The 18,598-nt window shown below is 43.3% G+C and overlaps 1 protein-coding gene across 1 annotated transcript in view; it reads right to left on the bottom strand.

The window, feature by feature from the left end:
• The window catches only part of LOC137434249 (protein CBFA2T1), a 164,078-nt gene extending 145,870 nt beyond the window's left edge, over positions 1 to 18,208 (bottom strand). The window contains exon 1 of the mRNA XM_068127069.2: positions 18,034 to 18,208. The gene's annotated coding sequence lies outside the window, so the exon portion shown is untranslated. The remainder of the gene's footprint in view (positions 1 to 18,033) is intronic.
• Positions 18,209 to 18,598: the final 390 nt, after the last annotated feature.

The following is an 18,598-nucleotide window of genomic DNA, read 5'->3' as shown; positions in this document are numbered from 1 at the left end:
TGAATCCATCCATAATGTTTTCAGATATCCTGCTCACAGACCGATGGCAGACAGGGGTAAAAAAAACATTTTTGTTTTGTATCAAACAAAGAAAATTGACACTGTGAGAAACTATCTGCCAAATGTATATTTGAATCGTATTCAATTATGAGTTTTCTTTCCAGATACCTTGTGAATGAAATCTTTGATTTGGAGGAACACAAGAGTGACTATGAGCATCAAGCATCATATGAGCATCATATGAGCATCACCAACCTCAAACATCTGATGCTGCAGAAAATTTGGCCTCAGAACATACATGCCAATGACTGTTAAACGTTGCTTGATAATGTCCTTCAATTTCCCGCAGTAAAGCGATGGGCTGGACTTTTCAAGCAGTTCAGGAAGTCTGGAACAAAACTCTCACTTTGGATAACCATCCACCATTTTGGACAACCATCCATCAATGGAGAAATCACTGACATGATTGGGAACCAGAAGCCGAGATTTTGAAAGCAAAAAACTCCTGTGATGAACAAATTCAAACTGACATTTGATAAACAAAATTCCACAAGTTGGAATCGGAGTCAAAACTGTTGAAACGTTTTCCAACAACGTCTTCGCCTTGGCAATGTGAGTGCTGGATTGGTGCTGGGAATGTTGAATAGTGAGCAAGGAGTTGTCAAAATGGCATTTCCAGTTTGTTTTCAAGAGGATTTCATAATTATCCAGTTTCCTCGCATGTTTGGTCACCCAAGACAAAACAGAAGTACCTCCCATGGATCCGGAAAGCAAAAGTGAAACAATACAGTACAAGCATGCCTATTCGACGTATGTATGAGATGCAGTTGGCATTTGGGAATATTACGTGGGCCTATAATCTGAGTACCTCCTAATTCTAAGACTGTGGCTTTTCACATTGATTGTATTCATGTAAACCAACCCTCTCGGAAAGAGGATTAAAAAAAAAAAAACCACCTTTAGAGGCCATTTTTCCCCGCAAGCGGGGGTTGGCCTTTTTCGGGGACCGTGGTTGTTGTTGTTTTTTTGGTCCCCTTTTTGAAGCAATGTTTTACGGCCGGATGCCCTTCCTGCCGCCAACCCTGTTTGTCGCCTTTTTACGACAAACAGGGAATTACCAGTGAACTGGTACTCAATTTGCCGACCTCGGAAGGATGACAGGCTGAGTCAACCCCCGAGGATGTAATTCATTAACCCTTTGGATTGTTTTCAACATGAACAAGCGCAGTGTGTGAAAAGGAAAATGTACACAAACGTTTCAAAATGGAATACAGTAGTTCATGCTGAGACAACAGGAAGGACTTGATGTTTCGTCTCCAAATTACAGATGCAAAGGACGCACAGATCGGAGACCCGCTATGTATTAGAATTTTCTGTCAAGGCTTTTACCCGAGCTTGTTAGGGTTAGGTATTGAACTAGTGACACTAGCTGAATTAGGAATTAGGAACTAGGAAGTGATGAATTGCGAAAGATGATGGGAATATTGTCTGTGATTGCTGCTGTGAAGAGGAACAGTTTGAGATGGTTTGGTCATGTGTTGAGGAAGGATGAAAGTGACTGGTTGAGAAGAGTAAAACCACCTTTAGAGGCCATTTTTCCCCGCAAGCGGGGGTTGGCCTTTTTCGGGGACCGTGGTTGTTGTTGTTTTTTGGTCCCCTTTTTGAAGCAATGTTTTACGGCCGGATGCCCTTCCTGACGCCAACCCTTTTTGCCACCTTTAACGACAAACAGGGAATTACCAGTGAACTGGTACTCAATTAGCCGACCTCGGAAGGATGACAGGCTGAGTCAACCCCCCTGGCGTTAATTCAGCGATCGACCGGGATTCGAACCCAGGATCCTAGGATCCTAAGCCGGCACCCTAGCCGCTAGCCCAACACCAGGGTTGAGAAGAGTGATGGAAATTAATGTAGAAGGAAGTAGAGGACGGGGAAGACCGAGAAAGCCTTGGCTAAAAATGGTGGAAGAAGAAATGCGGGCAAGGGGGTTAACAAGGAGAGATGCAGAAAATCAGGCAAAATGGAGAAGATTGTCATGGGGACCGCAAGGCTAACCCCCGCTCTAGCAGGGAATATGGCCTTAAAATGCATGTTGTTGTTGTATTGAACTAGTGACACTGTTATTGCAAGCTAAATATTTGTTTGTTTGGAATTTTAATCCATAAAAGCTTAAATGGTACAAACCTCATATAACTAAACCATTTGCGGTTTCATCCAACCAATTCCTTATTGATTTTGTTTATTTTACAGGTTGAAGGACATGTTGGTATTCAGGGTAAATGTACCACTGTTCACATTTATCGATACAGTTGCATCCTCATTGACAATACAGGGATGGCAGGATAGTGTAGACTGCACATTTGCCTCTGAGCTGTCAACCTGGGTTTGAAGCTGAACCAAACTAGAAACTATCATCCTGGTGTTTCGCAGGCATGGCGATACATTAATGCGTGTGTGCCGTCTCTCGGATGTACGTTAAACTGGGCATGCCATCTACCGGCATTAGTTGGAGGACGTCAAAGATCCTGCAGTGTCCTTTGTGAAGAGTCCTACTGCCGGCAACCTGAACAAATTACAAATTCCTGCTCCAATCTACTGAGGCCACTGCATCAGCCGTGCCCCACGCAAGCGATGCTACCCACAGCAATGTGCTGCATACATAAGAGGAAAAGGAGGAAGAAGAGGAAGAAGAAGAAGAGGAAAAAGAGGCGGAAAAGGAAGAGGAAAAAGAGGAGGACAAAGAAGAGGAAAGTAACAGGAAAATAAGAGGAAGAAGAAGAGTAAAAGAAGAGGAAGAAGAAGAGGAAAAAGAAGAGGAAGAGGAAGAAGAAGAAGAAGAGGAAAAGCAGAGGAAAAAGAAGAGGAAAGTAAGAGGAAAAACGAAGAGGAAGAAGAAGAGGAAAAAGAAGAGGAAGAAGAAGAGGAAAAAGAAGAGGAAGAAGAGGAAGAGGAGGAAGCAGAAGAAGAGGAAGAAGAAGAAGAAAAAGAAGAGGAAAAATAATAGGAAAAGGAAGAGGAAAAGGAAGAGGAAAAAGAAGAGGAAAAAGAAAAAGAAGAGGAAGAGGAGGAAGCAGAAGAAGAGGAAGAAGAAGAAGAAAAATAAGAACGTCCAGAAGCCATCAATCCATCAAATCCTGCCTGTCATCTGAAGAAATAACATTTGCAAAATCCCAAATGGAAGACCCTGATGATTAATGTACTTCGTCTATATTGCTACGATCTTAATATTTAACAATAAACAATTAATAATAAGCATTAATAATAAGCAAATAACAATCTTAACAGAAACAGTAAGCAATTTTAACACCAAAGCAAAAATAGCCAAAAGTAAAATATAAATAAATACAGATAAATAATAGAAGATGTTGAAAAAAAAGCAATTTCCTTGTGGAGGAAAACACAACAGGCCAAAGTCTAGTGCAATGTGTTGAGGACAATATTAATTTTTTTTAAAGCCCAAACTCACCTGGATTTTCACTGATCTCCACAATTAACTCAGTTGTTCCATTTATGATAACACTCTAAAATTTTTTTTTTTTTTTTTTTTTTTTACAAAATTTGACGTTTTTGAGAACATTCCTTTTTAAAGTTCTGAACATCAATGTTGAATCGTCCGACAGGATGGCACAGGAGTAGCGGCACACTTGCCTTTGAGCTGTGTATATTCTAGGTTTGATTCCCGACCCAACTATTAACTGTCGGATTGGTGCTCAGTGGGCACGGCGCTGCTTCACAAAATACGCCGCCCCTCGAATGTTCGTTAAGCCGGGTGTCCTAGATGAAAACGCACATTAAGTTGGTGGACGTTGAAAACCCCACGGAGTACGTGAAGTTGGTCCTTCGCAAAAAGAGTATGCAGATTATCGCCCGCACCCTGAACAAATTACAAATTGCTGCCACAATATCCAGGGGCACTGCATTTGTGGCACAGCTGCATCTCAGTACTGATACAACCAGTAAAACAAGTTCATCATTGAATTCTGGCCCATTATGCACTCACAACATTTTTTCTGAATTGGGGGGGGGGGGGGGGGGGGGCGCTTGATAAGAGTGGCATGGACCATACATTTTGCCAAATGATGTTACCCAATTGACATGTACACCCTGTTGGTGTAATATACGAGGGCTCCAGCTAGTGGTTTGCTACCTGAAGAGAATGTTACAGTCAATAAGTGTAAATGTAAAATAATAATTAATAAAACTATAAACCCCATGTGAACATTCGTGGCACAGTGCTATCTTCTGAAGTCGTCATCTGTAAGTGTAAGTGTATTTATAAAACAGGCAACACCAGCAGAGGAGATTGGAGGGGATGGGGTTGGGCAGGGGGATAGGAGAAGGACAGCGGCAGCCAGTCGAGAGGTTATTCTTGTTCTTCTTCTTAATTCGTATGCAGCACATGGCTGCGGGAGGCATCATTTTCTGGGGGGTGCGGCCGTGCCGCCGATCCCGTGCCCTCTTGTAGGTTAGGGCTTGAATTGGTCATTTGTTCAGTGTGTTGGCGATAGCTTGCCTGCTCTTCGTGAAGGACATTGTGGGATCTTTAACAACATCCACTAACTAATGCTGGCAGATGGGATGCCCAGTTGAACATCCATCCGATTGACAGCACAGACATCGGTGAATAGCCATACCTGTGAAACAGCAGGACGAGATAGCTTATGGTTGGTTCAGGCTTCAAACCGGCCTTCCTCTAGGCTATCTTGCCAGCCTCAGAGGAAAGCAGAGAGGGGCGGAAGGAGGGGAGAAATGGCAATAAGTGTGGGCGAAACCAAGATGAGGGGGTTGTGGGGCGGAGGAGGTAGAGGAGAACATTGATATCACACGCACACACAAATCTGGTTTCGAAAACAACAACAAAGAAAAGCTCCCCTCCCACAAAGTGCGACTTCCCACAGCCAAGCATCAGTTGCATTCGCACAATAACATGAACAACACACGTTTATACAAGAATAATGGGATCTTTAGGAGGTTGGGGGCAAATGAGTGGGGATGGGGGGTTGTGGCAGAAATAGGAGATGAGTGGGTGGAGTTGGGCATAGGTCATTTCAGATCGAAAATAGTGCGGAAAACACCCAGAACGAGAGCAGTTAAGAAGAAAAGGGGAATGGGGGTCAGTAAGAGGATGAAGAGGGTTAGGGACAGAGATCAAAGGTCAGAGTGTCAAAAAGATATTGTCTAAAACCTTCAAGAGCATTAATCACTAACGTAAAGGAATGGAGTTCCATTCCTGTACATTGTCCTCGTGTATTTTAATCTCATAGCAAGTTGAATTATGTGAGACTTTTTCTTCCCAAATTAATTGACGTTTAAAATAACTTTTCATCAAGCAATTTGGAGGTTTAACGCGCCCAGGCAAGATAACGAAGTGCATGGCAGAAGAACGCAGACTATATACATTAGGCCATTTCTGCAGCTGCCAAAAATCTTTTTTTAAAGTTTTTTTTACAACTCATGTGAATCTCACAGCAAATGGCACAATCTGTTTGAGCAGACATGGCCCAAAAAGACCATTTTTCAATTGCATCTAAAATTTCAATAATAATCATTCCTCTCCGCACGCGTCCTCGTCCTCGTCTCTCCATTATATTGTCTTTCTGTAATCCTTTCTACAGTCTATCATCTCTGTCAAACCCCAACTCCCTGTCTCTATCAGTCTATCTCTCTCACTCTCTCACTCCCAACCCTATCCCTCTCCCCCTTCCTCTCTCTCATTTCCCCCCCCCCCCTCTATCCCTCCCCTCTCCCCTTGTCCTCCTCCCATGGACTAAATTTTTGTACATCCAAGTGATCATTGCACAATGCCCCTTTTGAATGGCAGTTCATGGTACTGCCATAAAGAGATCTCTTCTTTCACCCCGCCCCTCATCCCCGACCATGCTCCGTGGACCTCCCACTAGGGTGCATCAAACGCCCCATGATTTTCAAAAAGTTGTTGTATTTTAATGTCTATTCCCTCAAATGTTACACTTGTTGGTAGAAGTATGTATGCAAAAAATAGATGAAATCAGAGGTGGTCCTGGGTGGCCACCGGCCACTTTTATATATTTAGGGCCATTTAGGGCCACAGCTAAACTACTTTACAAGATAATGTAAAATTAACTACAAGATAATGTAAAATTAACCATTATACCTATATACAAAAGTAAAGTCCTACTTTTACTAAATGCCTAATATCAAACAGTTAAAACAACCTTACATGTCAATGTAAAATTAACCAAAATCGTTCTTCATATTACAAAGTTGTAGTACAGTGTTGTAGTATTGTACTTTCATTGATTAAAAGTTTGAAAATGTATTAAGCACAACGCCAATGTCACTACTCCAACTTTGCTCGTTTCTGCAAATTTGGCCTCGCTTTGCGGTCACATTCAACCACTTGAAGAAGATTTTGGAAGTGGTCTTCTCTTCTTGCAGTTGAGACAAAATCAGTTGCGAGCTTTACTGCTCTCTCCGCAGGGTCATTCACAACATTAAGCCCATCCACAATGGACTTGGCTTGGCTGCCTTGAAGTGCTCATTGTTCTGCCAAGTGTCAACATCCTCTGTTAGGAAGGTCATATCTAGGTGAAGAAGGTTTACTGTAAACCATGAGTCCTCGTTCACAAGATCAGCCAGGGTTGTCGCTTCTGTAATTTTTGGAAATGACGGTTTGCCATATCTAGAACCGTAGCGGTGTTTTGGAGTGCTTGGCATTTCATCTGGTTGTATGGCCAGTAACACATCTGCAAGGGCACGACGATCCTTTTGAGGAATTGCATTGCTGAACAGTGCCAAAACAACCAGTTCTGGGGTTAAATACCACAAATGTCTATCAAAGGCTTTCACAGCGCTGACTGAAATGGTTGAGTTGACAGCTTTATAGTTGAGCAGAGTCTTGTAAAAGCACAAATCAAACCATGGGGCATTTGAAGCAGACTGACATATGAGCCACCAATCACAATAAATATAAACAACAAAAACAACAAACTCCTTCAGTTTTTTCTGTTGATGTTGTGTTGTTACAGTTCCTCGAGGTAGTAGAGAAATTTGCTCTTCAAGTAGGCATATTTTGATGGAATAAAGAATCTTTGACATCCACCTTGCTTTATGCATGGCCCCTGGTCTGTGGAGTGTTCCTTGTTTTGTGACATCATCATCGAGGACTACCTGGCAGAGTTGTGCCATTTCCTTGTAGTCTTCCCTACAGTATGAAGCGCTTGTGCGGATTGTGCTTAAAACCTTGTTTTTGCAGGATAAAAGCAGCTGTTGTGCATAGTCATTGTACATGGAAATGTCAATTTTGGTTAAACTTTCATTCTTTGCATGCGATATGCGTTCCCAATTCTTCTGGAATTTTTGGAACAAAGATACTTCTGGAGACTTTGATGCCTCAATTTTGAGAACGTCAAACACATGATCCAGGATTACCTCTCCAACATGATGGCGACATGCACACCACAGAAGAGCACGGTCCAGTTTTGATTGAATGGTAACACAGGCAGCTGTAACGTGTCCAGTGTTTGATGCTGTTGTGTCAAAACATAAGTTGACAACTGATTGTTTGCACTTCCATGAATGTAGATACGTGTAAGTGTGCTCGGCAATGATGTCACCTGATGACCTATCACTTCCAGGAGGATATCTAGCCACCCCCAGTAGCTTTACATCAGTGGCATTCCCAACCAACACTGGCAATCTTTCTTCCTTGACATTCTTGTTTGTGAGCGTTGGTATCTGCTTGCCATCCCAGTGAAGTGTTGCAGCTGTTGGGGCGATCCAATTTTCTTGAATATCTTTGGCGATAGCACTTGTTATTGATCGTCGAGCCTTATCAGCAGTTGAGTACGACTTGGCCACACGACGTGGATCACCTCCTGCCTCTTGAATTACAGCTTTGGTGAGCGCAACCTGTTGAACAGGAGTTATGTTTAGTCGAGTAGCAACAGACACAACTGAATGTCTTTTCAGAATATCATGAGGAATAAAGGCAGATGTACCTGCATATGTTGATCTGTGGTGACTACGCTTCCTTTGAAACTCTGGAATCGCCTCTTCTTCCGTTTCTTCCAAACTATCTGCAGAGTCACTATCATCAGAGCATACAGAACTAATTGTCATCTCTTGTACACTGGATGATTCATGACGTTCTCGTCTTGAAGCTTCCGCTAAGAGGCGTTTTTCTTTTCTATGATCTTTATCAACTTTCTTCTTGTCAACACCACCAAATGAGGCTACTCTGTCAGATTTCATTGACTCTAAAAATACTCTATCTTCCTCATTCTTAATGTTTGTCATTGCATCTTTTGTCCATACACCAAAGGTCTTATCAAGACGTTCATTCATGGTTTGCAACTTAGCCAAAGTGCTTGGAGATTCTCGGCGAGAAACAGGTATTTGACGCAATTTGTTATTGTCATTAAGAAGGTCAAGTATTAGTTTGCAGCATTGATGGTCTGAAAGCATAGGAATATTTGCTTTAGTGTAGAATTTTTTCAGCTGGATAAGGACGATGCTGGCAGATTTCCATTTCAGTGGCTGAGTTTGTTTGCCTTCACATATTTCTTTCTGGATGTACCACATCACGCATCGAAGAACCTGCCGGCAAGTTGGGAGGCGGACTCCTGTCAATGTACCATCTGCTTCTGTAAAAGCATTGCCAAGACCAAAAATGGCACTTGCTAATCTGGTCTTCTTATCTGCCATCTGAAAGAAAATAAAGGATATTATTAGACTACTAGTATGGGACCCACGATTAGACCTCCGATTTCATTCATGTAAAAATACAAACTAATTATCAAACCATCGTTTTTTGCATAAAATTGTTATATTTGTATTCCTCTCATCAAGACCTTCAATTTGATACCAAACATGACTAGGTTTGGGTGTAAAATAACAAAATCAAACATTTTTACATAGTGCGGCCCCGAAAATGGCCCTAAATATATAAAAGTGGCCGGTGGCCACCCAGGACCACCTCTGATTTCATTTATTTTTTGCATACATACTTCTACCAACAAGTGTAACATTTGAGAGAATAGACATTAAAATCCAAGAACCTAAGGGCGTTTGATGCACCCTACCTCCCACCATCTCTTACTCTGCTTCTTCTTCCTCCTCCCTCCTTCTCCCCCTCTTCCAGTCTCGTTCTCCTCTTCCCCTCGCCCTCCTTCTTCTCCTCCTGTTCCTCATTTTTCCCTCTCCCTCCCCTCCACCGAGCCAAACATCACACATGCACTGATGCACCTTCTTGCTGCGATTCCACAGCCGACGAAAAACAAAACAGCACAAATAAGGTAGAGCAAGAAAGATTTGATGTCCGGCAGAGAGTTTTCAGCAACCTGTTTCCTGCTTTTGTGGCTGCCAGTCAAAATGGGAAACCCTGGCCTTTGCAGAGAGCAACGATAACGTTCTCCAAATGGCGGGTCACAGTTCCGAGGATGGGCGTGTGGATTCGCGATAAGCCTGGGATTTTTGCACAAGCTACCGAGTGTTTTTTCCTTGCTTCATTCTTTATTCTCATTGCGGATTTCCCCATTGTTAAAGCATCCGTGTCCTCTTCGCCAAATTACGGAAACACATTGCCATCTTGACCTCCTCTTGGGAATTCAGTAAATTAAAATAAAGGTCGGATATTTTCAGAGCTTCTCCCACCCAAATCACTACAATGGAGAACTAGAACGCCACTCAGTAGAGCGCATACTCCCGCCGTGGGTCAAGTTGGAACAGTACGATTTCACAAAAGTTTGAGGGAGTAGTTCAGTGACGACACAAGACAGACACTGCACAGATATATATTTAGAATATATAGAAGATAATGTTTAAAAAAACCAAAAACGCAATTTCACTTACATTTTCGGATTCAGCGTTCAATTCCATGTAGGTGAGTGTATTTTGAGGCACATGTGACTTCAAATAAAATTGTAATCCAGGAAAACGTTCGTTTCATTCCTTAGGGATACAACATGTAAAACTGGCCCAAACGTCAAAACAAAACTCGCTCATTTTAAGCCGTACAAGCTAATGCGACCACTCATTCTTCTGGGAAGAATCCCGTGCACATGCTGGTCACACTTATAAGTCACCTAAGCCTTTATAAGTTCATCAAATACTGACACCGCGATTGACATTCACTGAGGTAAATGTTGATATCTCTTCTGAGGTTAAAAAAACAAAAAAACAAGAAAAAACAGTTTTAAAGCATTATACGAAGACCATAGAATTATAACCAGGCCAAGTCACATTTTAGTCATTTCGAGAAAAACGTAAAAAATATTTTGAAAAACGTGAAAAACGTGAAAAACGGTGAAAAAAAAAAAGAAGTGACTTAGCCTGGTTATAATTCTATGGTCTTCATACGTATCAAACGATACATTTTATGAAACGGGGAAACCAAATACATACTTTGGTGGTTTTAAAATGACAGAATATGTCTTTATTAGAAGAAAAAAAAAAGAACCTTGAAGACGACGCTGCTAACAAAATACACCGCTCTAACGCATAGCCACGAGTTTAAACTACATTTACAACAAATATGAAAACTATTTTCATATCACAATGTTAAATATAGAATATATAGAAGATAATGTATAAAAAAAAGAGCCCTATCTTCCAATGGTAAACAATCCTTCAAAAAATTCCTGGATCCGGAATAATATCCTGAGCTTCACCAAAAACTAATCATTTCTTCCTTATCCCAAGGGCAATCATCCCACCAACTTTCATCCAAATCCGTTCAGAACTTTTCCAGATATCTTGTTCACAAACACACGAACACACACACGCACACACACACACACAAACACACGGGCACGATCGAATGCATTACTCCCTGGCGGGAGTAATAAAAGGTTTGCTTGAATACTTTCTTGCACAATTCATTAATTATTGTACTGTGACAGTGATGTAAAACTAATGTATCGACTCGAGTCACGTGTAGGCCCGACTTGGACTCAAAATGGAATCAACTGGACGAATGACTCACCAGAGTCCAACATATTAATACTTCTTAAAGTTTATGTTTGAAACATTACACTCAAAATTAAATTATGCTTCGTTGAAAATATGCGGAGAACTTCGGGAGATTATCTGACAAACTGATGGGAGATGAGGCTCATACCAAACCGCAAACAAAAGGAAACCATCATCATCTGTAGGTCACCCTCTAGGTCACATACATTGCTATCTCCATGAGTGTTTGGTTAGTTGTATTTTTAAAGCTTGCTCATCTCATATGATGAGTCAACTAAGTAATACGAACATATAATTATATATTTTTCGCATTATACTTTCAAAAGAGGAACCATGGTTGGATTGAGGAACGAGTCAAAGCAGGCCGTCATATCTTTCATTTTCAGATATAAATTGTCTTTGTGACATGAATGCTTCGAACCATTTCATCCTCCGTCCCTATTCTTGTCCCACAAGAGCAGCATTGATGTACACTCCCTTTGTACATTTTACTTGGACCAATGCCGAACGATCTCCTGGTACCTATGCGTACTTGCATGGCAACCTCTGCTGTATGTAGTTACATCCACAAGTTGCAACTTGCAAGGTATCTGAAGCTATGTTACTTTCGAACTGGATGAAATACCATTGAAAAAAGCACAAACAAGCGTTACGCCTCGGTCCCCCGTCGGGGAAGTGATGTGAGTTGACAAAGTGGAAGACGCAGAAAACATGCTATGATATGATATTTCGCTCACAAGGTTCGGACATACATGGCGGCGGCCATCTTGGATTTTGACGTGGCGACCCAATTTTCAATAGCGTTCTTCCTTACGCCTAGATACACCCACACACCAGATTAGAAGTTGGTACTTCGCTTATTTTTCAAGATATGCAGGTTACAAGGTTCAGACATACATGGCGGCGGCCATCTTGGATTTTGACGTGGCGACCCAATTTTCAATAGCGTTCTTCCTTGTGCCGAGATACACCCACACACCAGATTAGAAGTTGGTACTTCGCTTATTTTTCAAGATATTCCGCTCAAGGTTCAGACATACATGGCGGCGGCCATCTTGGATTTTGACCTGGCGACCCAATTTTCAATAGCGTTCTTCCTTGTGCCTAGATACACCCACACACCAGATTAGAAGTTGGTACTTCGCTTATTTTTCAAGATATTTCGCTCACAAGGTTCAGACATATATATGGTGGCGGCCATCTTGGATTTTGACGTGGCGACCCAATTTTCAATAGCGTTCTTCCTTATGCCGAGATACACCCACACACAAAATTATAAGTTGGTACTTCGCTTATTTTTCAAGATATTCATCTCACAAGGTTCAGACACACATGGCGGCGGCCATCTTGGATTTTGACGTGGCGACCCAATTTTAAACAGCGTTCTTCCTTGTGCCAAGATACACCCACACACCAGATTAGAAGTTGGTACTTCGCTTATTTTTCGAGATATTTCGCTCACAAGGTTCAGACATACATGGCGGCGGCCATCTTGGATTTTGAGATGTGGCGACCCAATTTTCAATACCCTTCTTCCTTATGCCGAGATACACCCACACACCAAATTAGAAGTTGGTACTTTGCTTATTTTTCAAGATATTCCGCTCAAGGTTCAGACATACATGGCGGCGGCCATCTTGGATTTTGACGTGGCGACCCAATTTTCAATAGCGTTCTTCCTTATGCCGAGATACACCCACACACCAGATTAGAAGTTGGTACTTCGCTTATTTTTCGACATATTTCGCTCACAAGGTTCAGACATACATGGCGGCGGCCATCTTGTATTTTGACGTGGGTTGCACCCACACACCAAATTCGAATGAGGTCCTTCGCTTACGCACGCCCGCACGCACACACGCACGCACGCACGCACGGACGCACGGACGGACGGACAGACGGACGGAGGGGAAAACCATAGTCCCCCTTTCGCTCCGCTGTGCGACGGGGGACAATAAACTAGCTGGATCCGTTCATTAAAATCGAATCGATTCTTCCTCGTCACACACACAAGCTGTCCACAGAGTATCGTCCAAATCCGTCCACAACTTTTTGAGGTATCCTGCTATGTATAGTTTTTGGCCCTATCTCCCAATGGTGCAGAATCACTTTAAAAATTAAATAATTCTCATATCCGAATTCATATTCAGATCTTCACCAAAATGGAATCGTTTCTTCCTTGTCACACACACAACCTGTCCACAGAGTATCGTCCAAATCCGTCCACAACCTTTTGAGATATCCTGCTATGTATAGTTTTTGGCCCTATCTCCCAATGGTGCAGAATCACTTTAAAAATTAAATAATTCTCATATCCGAATTCATATTCAGATCTTCACCAAAATGGAATCGTTTCTTCCTTGTCACACACACAACCTGTCCACAGAGTATCGTCCAAATCCGTCCACAACTTTTTGAGGTATCCTGCTATGTATAGTTTTTGGCCCTATCTCCCAATGGTGCAGAATCACTTTAAAAATTAAATAATTCTCATATCCGAATTCATATTCAGATCTTCACCAAAATGGAATCGTTTCTTCCTTGTCACACACACAACCTGTCCACAGAGTATCGTCCAAATCCGTCCACAACCTTTTGAGATATCCCGCTATGTATCGTTTTTGGCCCCATCTCTCAATGGTGAAGAATCACTTTAAAAATTATACTAGCCGGATCCGAATCTGGATCTTCACATGTCCGAATCCGTCCACAACTTTTTAAGATATTTTGTTGACAAACAGACAAACAAACAGACAGACAAACAGACAGACAGACAAACAGACAGACAGATAGACAGGCAGGGGTGAAAACATTACCTCCATCCACCTTTGGTGATGGAGGTAACTACAACACTGAAAAATTGTTATGAAGATAAAGACTCAGGTGAATGTTATGTTCCTATGGCAACAAATCTTGGGGTTATAAGGAAGAGTTCAACTCTTGGTAAGAGTTCAACTCTCGTTACAATGAATAGTGTTTGAGAGATTTTGATAAACCATTGCAATTCGCTTTTATTTTTAATTATTTATTTCTTTCATTTAACTTTTTTTTAAATGAAGAAAAAAATACTCAATGAAACAGTAAACGCAGGCTGATTACCATTTACCACACCATTTACCACAACTAATACTCTAGGAATCTATGACTCCGACTTAAAACCTTTGGACTCTTGAACTCAACTTTCGAGGATACATCTGGGCAACACCAGGAGGTTTAGCTTTCCTGTGGAAAACGAGATGGTGTATCCAATGTGCAATTTGGAATTGGTGCACGCATGCTGTTTATTACTTTGCAAACAATGTTTACCATTTCTTTCCACAATCTTAGTGTACCAGTAAAAACAAACTAAGTTATACACTGAGAAAACAGGAAGACAGTAAAAGGTGATTTCACATAACAAAGGGTGTATGTACGCGTCACACATCTCACACACGCCCTTGTCACACAGGTACGTCCCCTTACATACGTAATTCTTGTTTTTTTTATACACAAACCATTGAAGACATCTCAACAAAATACACCTGCATTCAAAAAAATACAGAAATGAGAACAAACAGGTGTCATGTCCCTTAAAGGAAATAATGAAATAGGCAAATCAAAAGTCATATTAACAGTTTCTGCAAGTCCTCTTTGTCTGGAAGTGCAGAGCAAAATCTCTCGAGTACCACACTGACAATCTTCACCATTACTACCATCTCCGTTTACCTGTGTGCCTAACGAACTGCTTACATCGTCTCACCGCACCGATATTGACTCAACGTGGCACACCATCACAAGCCAACGCCATTCAATCATATACCATCCCATATGACTTTCCTATTAGGTTGTTAACCCTCCCCTGCTGCAGTTCCCTCAAGGCCTCCCTTGGCCTGCCTTGTGCTGTTGTGTCAGTCTGCCACCGTTCCGCAGAATAAAGGGGCCGGGATGACAAGGTCCTTAATAATTCATTATCCCCACGTACTCAGCCACAGTGGATTAGCCAGCCGGTGGCTGCCACCTGATACTGTCTGCCCGCAGCCACACACTTGTTCCCAGCCACTGCAAAACTAGCCGACGCTCCCAAACCTGTCATCCGCCCCCACATCCAAAATCCTTGTTCTCTCCATCACTCCCCACAATACCCTCTCGTCCCCCACGATGCAGGCGTGGCAATTTAGCTACAGACGGCCAAAGACGCAGGTCGCACGGCGAACTGTAGCAGCTGGTGCACAAAAAGGGGAGGCCGTCCCAGGCCGCATGTGGCCGGTCGGAAGCACAGAATAGTAGGTTCCCCCCAACAACACCTCGCTCGGTTAATCTCATTTCTATAGAACTATATCCTCCCACCCCACTCTCTCTCTCTCCAGCCAGCCTTCCTAACGCGACAATAACACCCTCCACCGTGGTGAAGCCTCGACCCGATCCCAAGCCGGCAGAAGGACCGCCCAGCGTGTGACCTCATGGGCAGTCACATTGACCTCTGCTGTAGTCATGCATTACCGAGCTCTTATGCCGGGACACAGACTCCCCATACGAGTGGACTTTGAACCAGACTTTTTAATTTTGTCTGGCCATCTCACTATCATCCCAAATACAGCACCTGGTTAACTACAGAGGCCTCTTTAGCCATTCAAATTGTTTAAATCGTTTGTCTGCACCAACTATTCAATGACTTTATGCATGGCTGCTCTTAGTCTATAAATCTTCCACAATGCATTACATTTAATCAACAACGAGTCAGGGTTTTCTTCAAATTACATTGGGGATAAGTCTATAAATGTGTAGGTGGATACCAATGCTGTCACTTAATGCAGATATGCATTACTGTAGGATCATTAAGCCGGCTGTCCCATATTTTAGCATTCACCGGTGTATGTTAAAGATCCCATAGAACCTTTCAATAATAGTAGGCCATTGTGTGCTCTTAACATGGTGAAAATTTAAATTCCTTCCCTAATTAAAGGGAGACACTGCACAGGTTCAGACCCAGAATTGATGCAACCAGCCAGCTGCTGCACATGCATAAATGAAGTATCTGACATTTGATCTGCTGGGTAACACTGCATCAATATTTCCCTGAACATACCGGTAGTGCTGTGTCTACAACTGCAATGAAGTGTCCCACCACCATCACTACCACCACCACCGTAAAGGCATACCGAGTCATTATCAACTGTGGTAAGGTCAGGATAGTTCATAACGTGCTTGGATCATGTTATGAACATGCCCTGCCTGTCTACTAATTGTATAAACAATGACAATAGTTTTAATAACATTAGGCCTACAATTTAAACGATTTTCTTTACTTAATCTCAGGAAATAAAATAATAAGTTCTAATTTTTCCAGGAAAATATTCCGACCCCTCCACCCTGGGTACCGCATAAGGAACCAACTGCAAAATAGTAGGAAATGAAATGCTTTTGTGATCATTTGGTAAATCGAAAATGGCCTCACAGTTGAGATCTTGCTGGCAGCACTTGGCAAATGAACCATGACTTGATAGCTAACAACGACATAAGCACAATTTCCTCTTTCAATCTCCAATCACAACAGAGCGGGTAGCATTGGTCTACCCAACAAACCCACAAAACGTTGAATGGTATGTCCCTACATACCTCTAAATATGTTGTACACAATAAACTTTCTCAAATATACAAACAAACGGTTCGACAATTCAACCCAAAATATCCACAAACGGTCAGGTCATGCATTACCGTTGTAGTCATGTCGGGGAGTATCCCATTAGCACAACCTGGGTGGCCACCATAACCAAGGAGATACATGGGCGCACTCTCACTCACTCAATGACACACACACCAACTAGAACAGCACTCAGTAGAGAGCACACCTCCGCCTGGTTGGCCATATCACTCAATGGCGAAGAATCGCTTAATAAATTCTACTGGCTGGATCCGGATCCGGATCTTCACCAAAATCGAATCGAATCGTCCTTGTCACACACACAACCGGTCCACCAAGTTTCGTCCGAATCCGTCCACAAATTTTTGAGATATCCTGCTATGTATCGTTTTTGGCCACATCTCCCAATGGTGAAGAATCACTTAAAAATTAAATAACTATCATATCCGAATCAATATTCAGATCTTCAACAAAATTGAGTGGAATCGTCCTTGTCACAGACACAACCTGTCCACCAAGTTTCGTCCAAATCCGTCCACAACTTTTTGACATATCCTGCTATGTATCGTTTTTGGCCCTATCTCCCAATGGTGAAGAATCGCTTAAAAAATTCTAGTAGCCGGATCCGAATCCGGATCTTCACCAAAATCGAATCATTTCGTCCTTGTCACATCCGCTACATCTCTGCCGAATTTCGTCCGAATCCGTCCACAACTTTTTGAGATATTTTGTTCACAAACGGACAGACAGGGGTGAAAACATAACCTCCATCCACCTTTGGTGGCGGAGGTAATGAATAAAGAGTGCAGAATCAGAATCGATGGATCGGTGCAACACCCATGGAGCGTTCCTTAAATACACAGCGGCCTCAAACCGATACGAGCCCGTGAAGATTCGGGTACACGTCTGCTCGAATATTGTGTGGAAACTGGAAACGCGTTGATAGAGGCCAGAAAGACGGAGCGAGCCATCGTGAAACGTGTCCCCGGACGCGAGATGGAGCCACTTGGCGAGCACACGGCCCAGACTGCGCTGCAACCCCCCAAAATGCCCTAACAGCTGGTACATCAGAAATCCATTTAGGACGAGCCTCGCTCGGTGTTTACTCGCCAGCGCGCAATGTTTGCGCACATAGTCTGTACTGCCTGGTACGGTCTTCGACTCTTCGTGATCAGCCTGGAAAGAGCACACTGAACCCTTTCGAACGCCTGTTCAATCACACGTGTGCGCCGGCTACTGCTGCACGCGATCCATGGCAACGAATGCCTCAGTAGGATTCTTGAATTGCCAGTCATATTGTCGATCAAGAAGGTGCAGATCTAAATGTACCTCTTGCGTGGCGCAGCGTAAGTATACCCACAAATACACATTTACAACGAAGCCGACACGTCCGTCCTTGGTCTAGAGGTGAAAAGGAGGTAAAGGTCGACAGCATGCTAACCGTAAACCCTGGACAATCGTACCTGGACCGCGGTGGGACCCAGTACACGAGGCCACAGCACGCGCTCCGTCTCCAGCTCGACTGTCGGAGAGCACCAGCGCTCGCAGCACCCAGCCCCGCTGCTGGCAACGTCACGGCTCCCAGGCAGCGATCGTGCAGGCGCAGCAGACGCTCCGAGCCCCGCTGCCCCGCTCCCCCTCCACGAATCCCATTTTCTCCTTCCCCCCGCCTCACCGCACCACCCTATTGCCTGCAGCATGCGAACCATCCCGGCGATTGGTGAGCGGACAGCTGCCGCTCGCACAGAGCCGAGCTTGCCACATGGCAGGGCATTTTCCCCGCCTTCTCACCATCCCGCACGAGTCCTTAATTCTGCCCGTGACCTCCTCGTCTTGCTCGTCCTTCCTCCCTCTGCCCCTGATCTCAAAATATGCCATTGGCTTTCTCGTGCAAGATTGGCGAATGGGGGTGGGGGATACGGTCTCCGACCGAGTGCGATACTGACAGAAGGAGCAACAGAAGGGCACACGTCTCATGGGATGAGTGTACCTCCTGAGACCACTCGCACTCCGTGAGACTCACACCCC

Source organism: Myxine glutinosa, chromosome 10 (assembly GCF_964187855.1).
Source record: "Myxine glutinosa chromosome 10, kmMyxGlut1.1, whole genome shotgun sequence".
NCBI classification, from domain to species: domain Eukaryota; kingdom Metazoa; phylum Chordata; class Myxini; order Myxiniformes; family Myxinidae; genus Myxine; species Myxine glutinosa.
This window is presented reverse-complemented; position numbering and strand designations above follow the sequence as displayed.